Source organism: Oenanthe melanoleuca, chromosome 1, assembly GCF_029582105.1.
Source record: "Oenanthe melanoleuca isolate GR-GAL-2019-014 chromosome 1, OMel1.0, whole genome shotgun sequence".
Lineage (NCBI taxonomy): Eukaryota > Metazoa > Chordata > Aves > Passeriformes > Muscicapidae > Oenanthe > Oenanthe melanoleuca.
This window is the reverse complement of record NC_079333.1, coordinates 53,304,093-53,316,420: the sequence shown is the minus strand read 5'-3', so window position 1 is coordinate 53,316,420 and position 12,328 is coordinate 53,304,093. Positions and strand designations below refer to the sequence as shown.

Below are 12,328 nucleotides of genomic sequence, written 5' to 3'. Positions count from 1 at the left end.
GTGATCTGAGGTTAGGCTTTTCACAAAGGTCCTGAATCTGACAAACTCTTACCTGTTACATCTCTATTTTTGTAAAGGAATGTGAATTAATCTAGTTTTCATAATGTTTTTCCATAGTGATTAATGAGACTTCTGAGTCAGAGCTTGTGTTGAGTATTAGTCTCTTGCATTACATATATAAATTAAAAATAAAAGAGGAAAAAGCTTTGGAAGGGAGAAACATTGCCCCCTCTAGCAATGAGAAACACTGGTTATAGCTGGCATCATGAAAAGCCAGTTATGATTCCTTCATATTGTCAATATCAGCACTGTTTATCTCAAGTAAGCAAAAAGAAGCTTTTCCTTGATTTTTTGTTTGTTTTTTTTTTTAAATTCATCTTCCTGGTCAAACACCTTCCTCTCCTAGTGGTCAGTGTTGACATTTCTTGGAAGATCCACTGAGATAAGACTAGAAGAGATGTGAATACAAAATCCCTGCAAGGCAACTGAAGGGTTTCCACCCAAAGGCATGCTTTTATTCTCAGTCTCTCTCTCAAGCAGTAGCCAGGCTTTGGCAGTAACAGTGGCCAAGACACACCTGAACAAAAATTTGAGGCGGCCTGAACAAGATTTAGCAAACAGCATATTTATCACCTGATTAAGAATATAGACGGGAAGACCCTTGGTATTGGGACAGTTGTTAAGTTAGAAATCCTACAGAAATCACATGTTATAAAAGAGAAGAGCAGACTTTAATCTTGCTCACTACTAGCAGTGAAAGATTTTTGAGGGAGCACAGAGAGATGGAAGATCCACCACTTGAAAGCAAATACCACAGTGAAGTGTCAGAAGTGTGTCAGGTGCATGAGTTTGATCCCAGAGGTGCTGCTTGTGTTGCTCCCTGTGGGTATCCTCCAGGAGCTGCCTGCACTGTGATGAACAGGCAGAGCACATCCACAGACAAGCAGAGGAGTTTCTGCACCCTCCCTGCTCCATTTTCTGTGCTGCTGTGGCCAGTGCCCACTGAAAGCTAATGAGGCAAAGACATCAGGTGTGTTTTCAAATGCCAGAACACTCAAAAGAGCCCCTAAAGGATTGTTCTTGAAAAAGAGAACAAAATTTTAACTGGAGCATTATATAAAATACAATCTTGAAACAAACACTAAGTGCTCTTTTGACAAGGTGTTCAAGAGGCACAGGGGAAACAGAAATGTTAAACAATTCATAGCAAACAAAAACTCCACAACTGTATTGATCTTGTGTGTCTGTCTGTCTGGGTGGGTGGGTGGGTGGTGTCAGAAATTTAGAAACCAAGGAGAAAAGCTCTGTACTTATCCAAGTGACACACACAGTAGTCACTTTGCTCTCTTTGCTGTCACAAAGCATGGAAAAAACCCCAAGCTGTTCCAGACAGCTGCCCAAAAGTCCCCTGTATAAACAGCAAAAGGAGCAAGTTTGGACCTATTCACCTCTGCATCCCACTAAATAAATGCACAGACTATGACATCTCTGCAGGTCACCCCCAAGTCATCAGTGAGTTCCATTTTGCCAGGCACTCACTGAGCAGAAGGGAACAGGTGCACACAACCCATCCCCTAAACCAAAACCCCAAAAGGGACAGTGTCACTAGCCCCAGTTTCCATTCCTCTTTGTACAGCTGGGTGAGTGAGCAGTATGGCTTTGGAGATGAGCTCAGGCAGACTGCTTAACCCCTTCCTGGATATTTATGTGTCTCATGCAATGAATGTCAAACCCCATCAACTCTGAGCTCAGCTGTTCTCAAACAGCAGAGGAACAGACCCCTGGACACACTGAAGATGAAGGAAATCTCTGCAGATTATACCACTGGCCAAGGTGACCTGCAGGTTGTGACCTGTAAGGGGACAACTGGCCTGTATGGACAACTGAGGCATGGCCACCATCCCTGCCCCTGGCCAGGCAGCTGGGGCTGTGCCAAGGACAGGACATGGGCATGCAGGGAGCCTGGGGCTGGGATTGCCCCAGTCCCATTCTGTTGGCCACATTCCCGCTGAATCACCTGGCAATATGCACAGGCTGGCTGAGGAGTGCACCCCAAAACTTGGGACCAGGGACAGGAAGCCACACTGCTGATTGGGTGAAGTGCAGGCCATTCTCCCTGGCACATAGAGGAATGTGTAATGCAGCTGAGAATTTTTTTCAGAATGCTTCTGTGTGCTCAGTTTTTCCTTCCCATCTTTCTGCCTTCTTTTTTCCTGCAGCTGATTTCTACAAAAGATCCTGGAGACTCCAGGCACTGTGGCTCCAGGAACTGAAGAAAGACAGAGGAGAAGAGAGTTCCCAAAGGTCTTGCACTCTGACAGATGACAGAGAGAGGAGGTAAGAGAATACATATACAGAAGAATGGTTTGCTCTACCACTATAATTCAGAGAGTTACAAAGCATGGGGGGAAAGGAAGTGGCTTCCTTAGTTTTTATTTCAAGCCACTTTGCTAGCCAGGGCTAAAGGTCAGGCACACAGGAGGGGTGAACTGAAAGGTCAGCACAAATCATGAGATAGCTCAAGGCAAAGAGGGCTCAGTGTCATGAACAGTCTGCCTGCTGGTTAAACTTGTTTTTTCTTGTTTAATGCTCCTTCAGGCATTTCTGTGTCTTTGGCCACCTGGTGAGTTATGAGATTCACATGAGCAGCAATGAGTTTCTGACAGGACAGGGACTCTAAGTCCTTTTCTAAGCATTACTCTGGAAAGTATCTAAGGTTTATGTTTAACTAGGTGTGTTCTTCAGCTCTTCCCAGCATTTCATATTACATGACTGAGTAGTTGAGTAATGAAATATCCATTTAGCTGTCAGAAACACTGGACAGAAACACTGAACTATAGCAGAGCCAGGCAAAGATCTCATACTGAAGAAAATCCCAAAAATTTGCCCAGTTCCTCTGTCTCCTGTGCATGTCAGCTGTTCCTGCAACTGCAGCAGGAAGAGGAAGAAAAACTGGGGTCTGGCTCTGATGACTTGCAACAATCCCCCACAGCCCCATCTCTTCCTGACTCCTGCTCAGAGCAGTAAGACCCACCAGGCTCCTGAGCAGCACAGTGACACTGAAATGGTGCACAGGGCACACTCTGGCTTGTAAACCACATTTAAACAAGAGGGTCTGCAGGTGCCTTTGAAAAGAGTAGATTTAGTTTTTGTTTACATTTCCACACTAGTCTCAGCTGTATGTTGCAACCTCTGTTTCCTCCATTGCTGAAGAGCTGTTGTCTCTAATCCTAAAAATAAGTGTACTTCCATATCCCAGTGGGATTCCAGCACTCTTAAAGCCCAGGGACACCTTTGCCAAGTTAATCTCTGGACACAGAACTATGAGGACAACAGGCATGATGCTACAGCTGCTCTATGCCCATGGGTATGTTCCTCCAGTGAGTGCAAGAGATGTAGACTCATGAATGAGAAAGAAATTACTGTGCACTTACTAAGATCCCATGCACCAGCTGCTCTGCAGCCTCACATCAAAACTTCATGGCCTCCCTTCCCAGCACACAGGTATCTGCATTCTCAAACCCCAGCTTTTACCAAAGGACATATTTTCACCAGGTCTTCCTACCTGCCCTTGCAAAAGATGTTGGCATTTAAGTAAAGGCTGTGTGCTTGTGGTTTGCATCAAAAGAAACATCAGGGGAGATGATACTCTCCCTCTACTCCACTGTTATGAGACCCTTAACTGCTGCTTCTGGAGCCAGGACCCCTACATTAGGGCATGAACTGCAGGAACAAATCCATCAGAGGGCTGCAGCACCTCTCCTATGAAGACAGGCTGAAAGAACTGGGGCTGTTCAGCCTGGAGAAGAGAAAGCTTCTAGCAGCCTTCCAGCACTTAACAAGACAGCTGGAGAAGGAATTTTCACAAGGGCATGCTTTAAGATTGGGTTTAGAGTAGACATTAGGAAGAAATTAATGACTGTGAGGGTGGTGTGGCCCTGGCACAAGATGCCAGAGAAGCTGTGGATACCATATCCCTGGAATTTTTCAGGGCCAGGCTGGATGAGCCTTTGAGCAACCTGGTCTAGTGGAAGGTGTCCGTGCCCATGGCAGGGGGGGTTGGAATGAGATGATGTTTAAATGTCCCTTCCAACCCAGACTAATCCATGATTCAAAATTTCTGGGACTGCACCTGAGCCAAGACAAGAGAGCCTGCACATCACACCACAAAGTCTCTGAGAGGAAGGATAAGAGAATAAATACACGGCAGATACATGGTGGTCAGCTACTAGGATTTCTGGTTACCCTTGGTTCCAAAAACCCCTTTAAATATATACATGTAGACAATGAAGGCACAGTAGTGCAGAAATTCTGAGATTCTGACAAAAATTGGATTCTGCTTAAAGAAGCTAGCTCAACTGTGGTGCTGCTAACTTATCTATTCTACTTCTCCCATTTAATAAAATAAAAATAAAAATAAAAATAAAAATAAAAATAAAAATAAAAATAAAAATAAAAATAAAAATAAAAATAAAAATAAAAATAAAAATTAAAAAAAAAGAGAGACACATATTTCTGAAACATTTGAAGAGACTTCTAACTGTGTGAAATAGTGGTCTAACTATTGGTTGGTTGTTCCTCTTCTGACCTTCTGCTTGTCTATCTTGGGTACATAATTCTGAAAGTGGATATTCACAAAGTCTGAACTTTGGGATTTAGATAAGAGCTGCATTCACAGGCAAATACTTGGGCACTCACAACTTCACAGCAAACAGGGGTTATCTCAAAACCAGTGTAAAATGACAGTTTTCATCTAAGGGCTGCTTTTGAATTTGCTTGAAAAATTGATCTCTCATTTAAGTGTGTAACATTCACACAAAATTACTGGGGCTCATTGGTATATCACAACATTAAGACTACTCTGCCTTTTTAATTGAATTAATGCCCAAAATGAAAAGAAGGAAGGAGTAGGATGCTACTTATTTTAAAAAAACAAAGAAAGGTGATTAATATTAACAAATATTTTGATTTCTTCTGATAGTAGAAACTCATTTATCCTGTTACTTACAGGAGGCTGAAGGTAGGTCTAAGGGATCTCTGGTAAGGACACTCTCTCTCTCTAATTGATTAGAAATCTCTTCCTCATTTTCTGGGAAATACCTCTCCTTTGGTATCTCTTTTATGAGCTAGCAATCTCTCTGAGGCAAACAGACAAGATAAGAACTGAATTTGCAATATAATTATCATTTGCAATATATTTATATATTTAAATATAAATATAAGAATAAAGAAACTGATAACTGTCTCAGCATGGAAAACACTTACCATTAGCAAGAAGCAAACTGTGCAAAATAGTATTTTTCTCTGGCAGGAACTTTTAAATTATTTGTCCCAAATGCCCCGTGCATACTGACACCTCCAATACTACCCAGCCCCCAGGCTTCCTACTGACACACACACTCAAAGACAGTTTCTTTTTAAAGAAAAGCTTTCTGAAGGTTGATGATGGTCTGAGACACACTCTTTCCCGAGCATGGGAGACCTTCAGTGCCATCATCCTGTCCTCATCAGGAAGGGAGCAGCATGGTGGTTCTTTTTCTGCCCCATTCCCCCCTGGCATCATCTGTCCATGTGATTCCATGTTAGCAGCAGATGCTCCCAGGATCAGCAGTTGATGGCACCTCAGGTCAGAGGTGGCTTCTTTGGAGGGACAGCCCCACCAGACACCTGGACAAGGCATTTGGCTTTGGGTACCTGGTGAGGGGGATTTCCTCTGATTCTTGTTCCTTCTGGCAAGAGGAGCCAGGAGTTATTCTGCCTAGCCTTACAACAGAGCAGTCAGTGAGGACTCCTCCTGATGAGCTGGTCCAAGATAAGAGCTGTTAAGGAAAACTAGGGGGTTTTCTTTAAGAACACATAAACTACTTCATTTTAATTCATAGGCAAAAAAAAAAAAAAAAAAAAAAAAGAACTGATGCTGCTGCTCACTGCTGTCCCTGCTCACACTTCTTGTGTTAATCATGTTAATCACAGTTCTGACTAACTTAGCTCATTAGAGCCAAGCTGATAAGGTCACTAACATGCAAATGGCCTCACTGTGCCTGCAAAATGCAATCCAAGGTATTTCCACTCATGCTGTGTTCCTTTGCTGCTTTCTCTAACCCTGGCTGAACTGAGATTCTAGAATGCCTGGATGCCTTAAACTGGGTAATCTGAAATCCAAATTTTACTTTGAAAGCTCTGACCTGGATACACAGGTGAAGAAATGGAAGAGTGAACTTTTGGCACCCACCTATACAAAAAGACAGCACAATTATGGGGAGGGGGAGAAGAGAAAAAAACTTCCCTTTACAGAATGTCATGCAAACAAGGACTGTATAGAAAACAACATGGCAAAAATGCTAGAACAGTTTGCTGATGCTTAGTACAGATCCTTCTGAATTTAAAAGTTGAGTAAAAGATGTTTAGTTTATTATATTTTGACTTAGGTCATAAATTATTTTTTTTTTTTTGTAAATGCAGAGAAGAATTTGTCTGTAATATACACTGAAATCTCATCTTTGGAGTTCTTTCCATAAGCAAAAGAAAAATTACATTGACAACTTCCTAAAGTCAGTCATTCAGAACTTTTTCTATATAAAAATCAGAGAATATCCTCAAGTTTTTTCACATAATCATGAAACAAAGAAGTTGCATCTAAAGATACTATTTTAAGGTATGTTTTCAGTGATTCAACTTGAAACTTCTGCTTAAGAGCAGACATTGGGTTTTGTTTCCTTGTCACCTAAAACAATGACCATATAAAACTATTATAACAAACAAAAAAAGGCAGTGACTGGCTTCTTTTTCAGATTTTTTCCCCATTCAGTTCCTCTTTTACCCAGCACACTGGGCTCCCTTTTACCAGTACACAAAAAAATGAAACTTCTTGGGTTTTTCTATCTGCCCTGAGAGGGATAGGCAATTCAATCCCAACAGGGCAATGAGCATTTGTAAAAAGTTAACAAAACTGCTTTCATTTCAAGGTTAGGAAGCATAACAGCATGGTGACAGGAACTATAATGAGGAAAGAAATTCCACTATTATAAGAAATATGGCTATTTCTGTCTGGAGGAACGAACACATTTTGTAAAGTACTCAGGTCTCAAAAACAAATATTTTTACCACTGCATTTACAGTGCTTTATCTTTGGGAAAATCAATTCCAGAATGATGCTGACCTCCTTTTCCAAAAGCATTTGGAATTGCCAATTAAAATGGGACATAGATGTTAAATGTGTTGCCACACAATTCTCCCCAAATATTTTGACACTAGAGTTTTAACCATGCTTTTCCATCTTGTGGTACACAGTTTAAGTACACTGAGAAGAAAAGACTGTGTACATGTAGGTGGGATGGAAACTTTGGAGTTCATCTACCCAAGCCTCATACTCAGTGAGTCACATTAAAATTCAATGCAAAGAGGAAGGAAACTTTTCTGATGTAAATGCATGCTTACTTAGCTCATTCCTATGAGTGTTCCCAGCTAAAATGGTCCACTTTCTGCAGGAAAGGGTTTGCAAGAGCAAAATGAGATGTGTTGACCTTCTTTTGAGACTTTCCTTAAAGAAAAAGCCCTGCAAACAACTCCAGTGGCTTCCTGAAACAGTCAAGGGCATACAGTCACAATCTAATAAAGGACTACTAGTGCTAAAATGTCACAACAGGAAAGTAAGAGTAAATATTGAAGGTTCAATAATGAAAACCAACAAAGACACATCAGTTTTAAACTAGGGAAATATGTTAAATATTGATTCAGGGCAAAACCCTGGGGGAAAAATGTATAAGGATGCTCACCATAGAAACAGATTAAATACAAGTAAAGCAGACTAAAATACAAATTAGGGTTTATTTAAAACACTGATTAAGTAGCTTGCTTTCTTCCCATAAGAAATAAATGGACTAGAGGTTTTCTTGTAAGTGAAAAGGAAGAGAATGCACTGCAAGTACTCAGAGTCACCAGGTTACAAGGTAAGGGAGAAAGCAAAAGAGGAAGTCTACAGGCTGCAGATGTGTGCATGAGGACTATTCCCCATTTCACTCAGACTTTAAAGCCTGTGTGCAGTGGGACCAACATCAGGGCTCTTGGCTGGGTCAGGGGCTCTGCCTACAGGCACCACAAGGATAGCCTGAAAAAAAGCAAAATACTGAGAGAAAAGAAGTATGTTTTCTTTGCAGAGTCCACAATCAATTTAGAAATCCAACCCTTGAGTCCAACTTGTAATGCTGTTACCTATTTGTCAGTCTTCCAATTGTGTGCTCCCTGTGTTGTCAGTGCTAAAGGTCAGCAGGAAGACCAGCAGCATGGTTCTAGCTTCTGGGGTAAATTAATTCCATTTTGGTAACCCACAGCATTACAACTGATACTTATTTCTTCCACCCCTAACAACTGAAATGTGGATTTTCTAATAACAAGAAAGAGACCACAGTTTTGGATGAATTTTTGTATTTTCCTGAGAAAAACCCACTGATTATCTGTAAAATAAATAAATCTGATCATTTAGCAGTAGTACAAGTTACACATCTTAACAGTTGTTAGAGGAATACAGGGAGTCACTTTGGAAGCAGCTGAGGGCAGCAGCAGCATCCCAGCAGTCACCCAAGACAGATCTCCAGTGGAGACCAATGACAGAGACTGCTGGGGACCAGGCCACAGACCCTTCCATGGGTCTTGTCACACCAGACCCCTGCTCAGATGGCAGTGCCATCATCCAGCTGCTCTTATGGCCTCTGCCATTACTGTGGGAAGGCTCTGGAAGAGAAAGTGGAAAAGGGCTCCTTTCCCACCAGGAAAAACTCACACAAGCCCTTGAGTGAGATGGTGGTTTAAGCACAGCTCTTGTAATTATCTTTTATGCTGAAACAAAAAGAGATGGCTTTGATCTTGCAAACACAAAGGCCACCTTATTCCTCTCATCTGAAAGGAAAAAAAATCCAATCCCACAGCAGCCTGGAGATGTTTGGCCAGAAATCCCTATAAGAGCGAAATTTCATTCTCCTTGTAAAATATAGGATGTAAAAGTTCTTCAGGAAAGGAAGTGTAAGTCACACTCCTGTATTCAATTCTACATTTACCTCCAAGGGAAGCCTGCATTTCACTGTCAATGGCAGTGCAATATGTTTCATGCAGTATGTTTCAGCAGGAGGATTCTGGTACCCTTTGGGTATCCTCCTAGCTTTCCTGAGGCTGTCATCCTCAGTGCATGCACCTACATCTGACCAGGGCACTCAGGAGTGTGCCTGGGCTCCCAGGTTTGGATGCTCCCCCTAGCTGTGCCCTAAGTCCAAACCCAGAGGCAAACAGCATGCCCTATTCCACCTCCCAGAGACAGGGGTGTCAGGGTGGGCAGTGAGGTGTCCCACCTGCCCCAAGCACCACACAGGGGAGAGCAGCTCCAGAATCCACACACAGCCATTGCTTCTCCTGCCCAAAAGAGCTCACAGCCCAGCAGGGGAGAGCCCTCCACATGGCACACAGATAATGTGTTGTACTTGTTTGTGGTGACGTTTCCTTTCAACTTTGCACTGCTAAGCACAAAAGCCAATGATGAAATAAATCACTCGGGCACTGTATTGATCCTTGAATGACGATTACATAAAGAAAAATGTAAATGCTTTGGTGCATTAAATAATCCCTCTCTGGCACCTATTATGCATGTTGCAGCCATGCCTTTAATTTCATTTATGCAGCTTCTTTTGGAAAGACATCCAAATTTTCCCCTCAGTCTATTCCACTCATTTTACTCAGTGGAATACATGCAAAGAAAGGAGAGAAGCACAAGAGAGAGAAAAATTGATTGCTGCCAGCATGGTAGGGAAACGCTAACCTTGCAGGCAGGAGACAAACAGCAGAGTCATCTGCAACATGCAAACCAGCTTCTTCATTTCCATAGTGAGGCACAGGAAGTGCCCTTCAGAAATTTTCAAAACTATTACAACTATAAAGAAGTTGTCCTTAGTAGACCCTGTGGATAAAAGCAAATTTAAAAAATAAATACTTTGATTAAATCTATGAGTGAGGCATTTTTTGACAGAGAAAACCGTGGTGGGTGGTCAGTGTTCACAGAACAGAGATGCAGACTACTCATCAGTCCCTAAATGCAACCTCAAGAGGCTTTTCAGTTATCAGAGATCCAAAAACTGTCTCCACTTCAGCGTCCCACACTCACCCTTGCTCTGTCCTGTCTCTCTCCGCCCTATCCCACATTTGTAAGTCACTCTCAAAAGACTTTGTACCCAGCTAAAATTTCTATCACACTGTATCAAATGGGACTCGCTTGAATCAGGACTGCGGTGCCGGGCCTATTTCTCAAAGTAATTATACAGCCGGGATTAATTTGAAAAGGTTTGGCTGGTTTGCACGAAGAAATACCAGCTTTGCACCTGCTACCCCATCCAGCACAGTCAGCGGCACTGCTGCGCTAGGGCAGAGTGTGACACCGACAGCAGAGCCCCACTTTTCGCTCTTCCCCCACTTCCTTCACTCCTCGGTACCCCCGCACCGCTCCCCACAGCCGGCAGCATCATCCCGGGATACCCGCACCGCTCCCCGCAGCATCATCCCGGGATACCCGCACCGCTCCCCGCAGCCGGCAGCATCATCCCGGGATACCCGCACCGCTCCCGGCAGCATCATCCCGGGATACCCGCACCGCTCCCCGCAGCATCATCCCGGGATACCCGCACCGCTCCCGGCAGCATCATCCCGGGATACCCGCACCGCTCCCCGCAGCATCATCCCGGTACCCCCGCACCGCTCCCCGCAGCATCATCCCGGGACCCCCGCAACGCTCCCCGCAGCCGGCAGCATCATCCCGGGATGCCCGCACCGCTCCCGGCAGCATCATCCCGGGATACCCGCACCGCTCTCCCGGTCCCCACAGCCCCCGCACCGCCGCCACTCCCCCCGACAGAGCGGTAACTGCTCCCGGAGGAGTCCGCTTCATAGTTACTTTAATTTCAATGTTTTTTTCGTAAGCACCGAGGGGGAAATAGTAATAATAATAATAATAATAATAATAATAATAATAATAATAATAATAATAATAATAATAATAAGGACCACCATCCATCAGCACCTCCAGTCCATCCAGAAGCACATTACAGAGGATAGTTACCAGCCAGAGCGGCGCAGCAACAGGCGATGCCGGGCCGGGGGCGGGCGCGCTCCCGCAGCCGCAGCCCCTCCGCGCGCTCCCGCCGCCGCCCGTGCCCCGCCCGTGCCCCGCCCGTGCCCCGCCCGTGCCCCGCCCCGCCCCTGCGGACACGCCCCGGACACGCCCCTTCACCGGGACCGTCCCCAGAGGCGGCCCGGGTGTGACACCGGGCGGTCGCTGCGTTGTAAAGAGTGCCTCTGTAAGGAGTTCTGCTGCACAGAGCAGCTGCTTTCTGCTCCGGTTCTGATACTCTGCAGCAGAAAGTTCCTGGCACCTGTGCATGCTTAGAGCAGAATACAGCTGTATCCAGGTTTCTCCTGATCCACATATGTTTGTTGGGAATTGTTTTTCCCCCTTCTTCAGACGCAGACTTTGCTCTTCTCCCATAGTAAGGAGCAGCCAGCAGACACATCCTTCCTTTGCTCCTGCATCCTTCACCTCACTCAATTTCCTCACTGCATTTTATTGTTTTCCCTTCTGCAGCAATGATGAGTCTTGGTGGCTCAGCTGCCTGGTGCCCTGAACTAGATTGCACCTACAACAGTTACTACAGACATGGTTTTGTGGCACCAAGATCATGGGTTCAAACCCTGTATGGGGCCCTTTCAACTCAGATTATTCTGTGATTCTCTTCTGATTTCATTTTGATTTTTACCTAAAATCTCACCAAATATAATAGTCAGTTTTATCTCATGAGAAAATCATGTTCCCTCTCCCTCTGATGTGCTTTCATCCTTTCTGTCTCTAGTAGCTTGAACACTTCTACTTTTTTTACCCTGCCAGAAGCACTAGGGTTTCTTGTCTACGTTGCATTTCCCCTACTCCTCCCACTAAGTCTTGTTTTCTTCTCATCAGCCTCTGTAACTTCAGATTTCCTGTTGTGTTTTTACATCCTTCCCTGTCTCTGAGCTGTGCTGTGCTGAGAAATAGGCATTTCTCTATTTTACTCTTCCTCCTTTGGCTCAGAGATTAAAAACTCTAATTGCCTCACCTTTTGTGACAGAGGTCATAGAACTATAGAATTATACTCACTTCTGCAATTCTTCCACTCCAGTTCCATCCTGGGCCCTCATTTCTTTCCAGTCTGTTCTTCCTCCTGGAATTTTGCAGGCAGTGCTCCTCAGGGCTTGGTAACCAATTCTGCAACCATTTCTCACCTTGATCTGTCAGCCAGTTTCAACAGAGGTTACCTAT

The 12,328-nt window shown here is 44.1% G+C and overlaps 1 protein-coding gene across 1 annotated transcript in view; it reads right to left on the bottom strand.

Moving 5' to 3' along the window:
• Positions 1 to 11,186, bottom strand: part of LCP1 (lymphocyte cytosolic protein 1) — a 48,280-nt gene extending 37,094 nt beyond the window's left edge. Inside the window, exon 1 of the mRNA XM_056495836.1 lies at positions 11,096 to 11,186. The gene's annotated coding sequence lies outside the window, so the exon portion shown is untranslated. The remainder of the gene's footprint in view (positions 1 to 11,095) is intronic.
• Between the last annotated feature and the right edge of the window lie 1,142 nt (positions 11,187 to 12,328).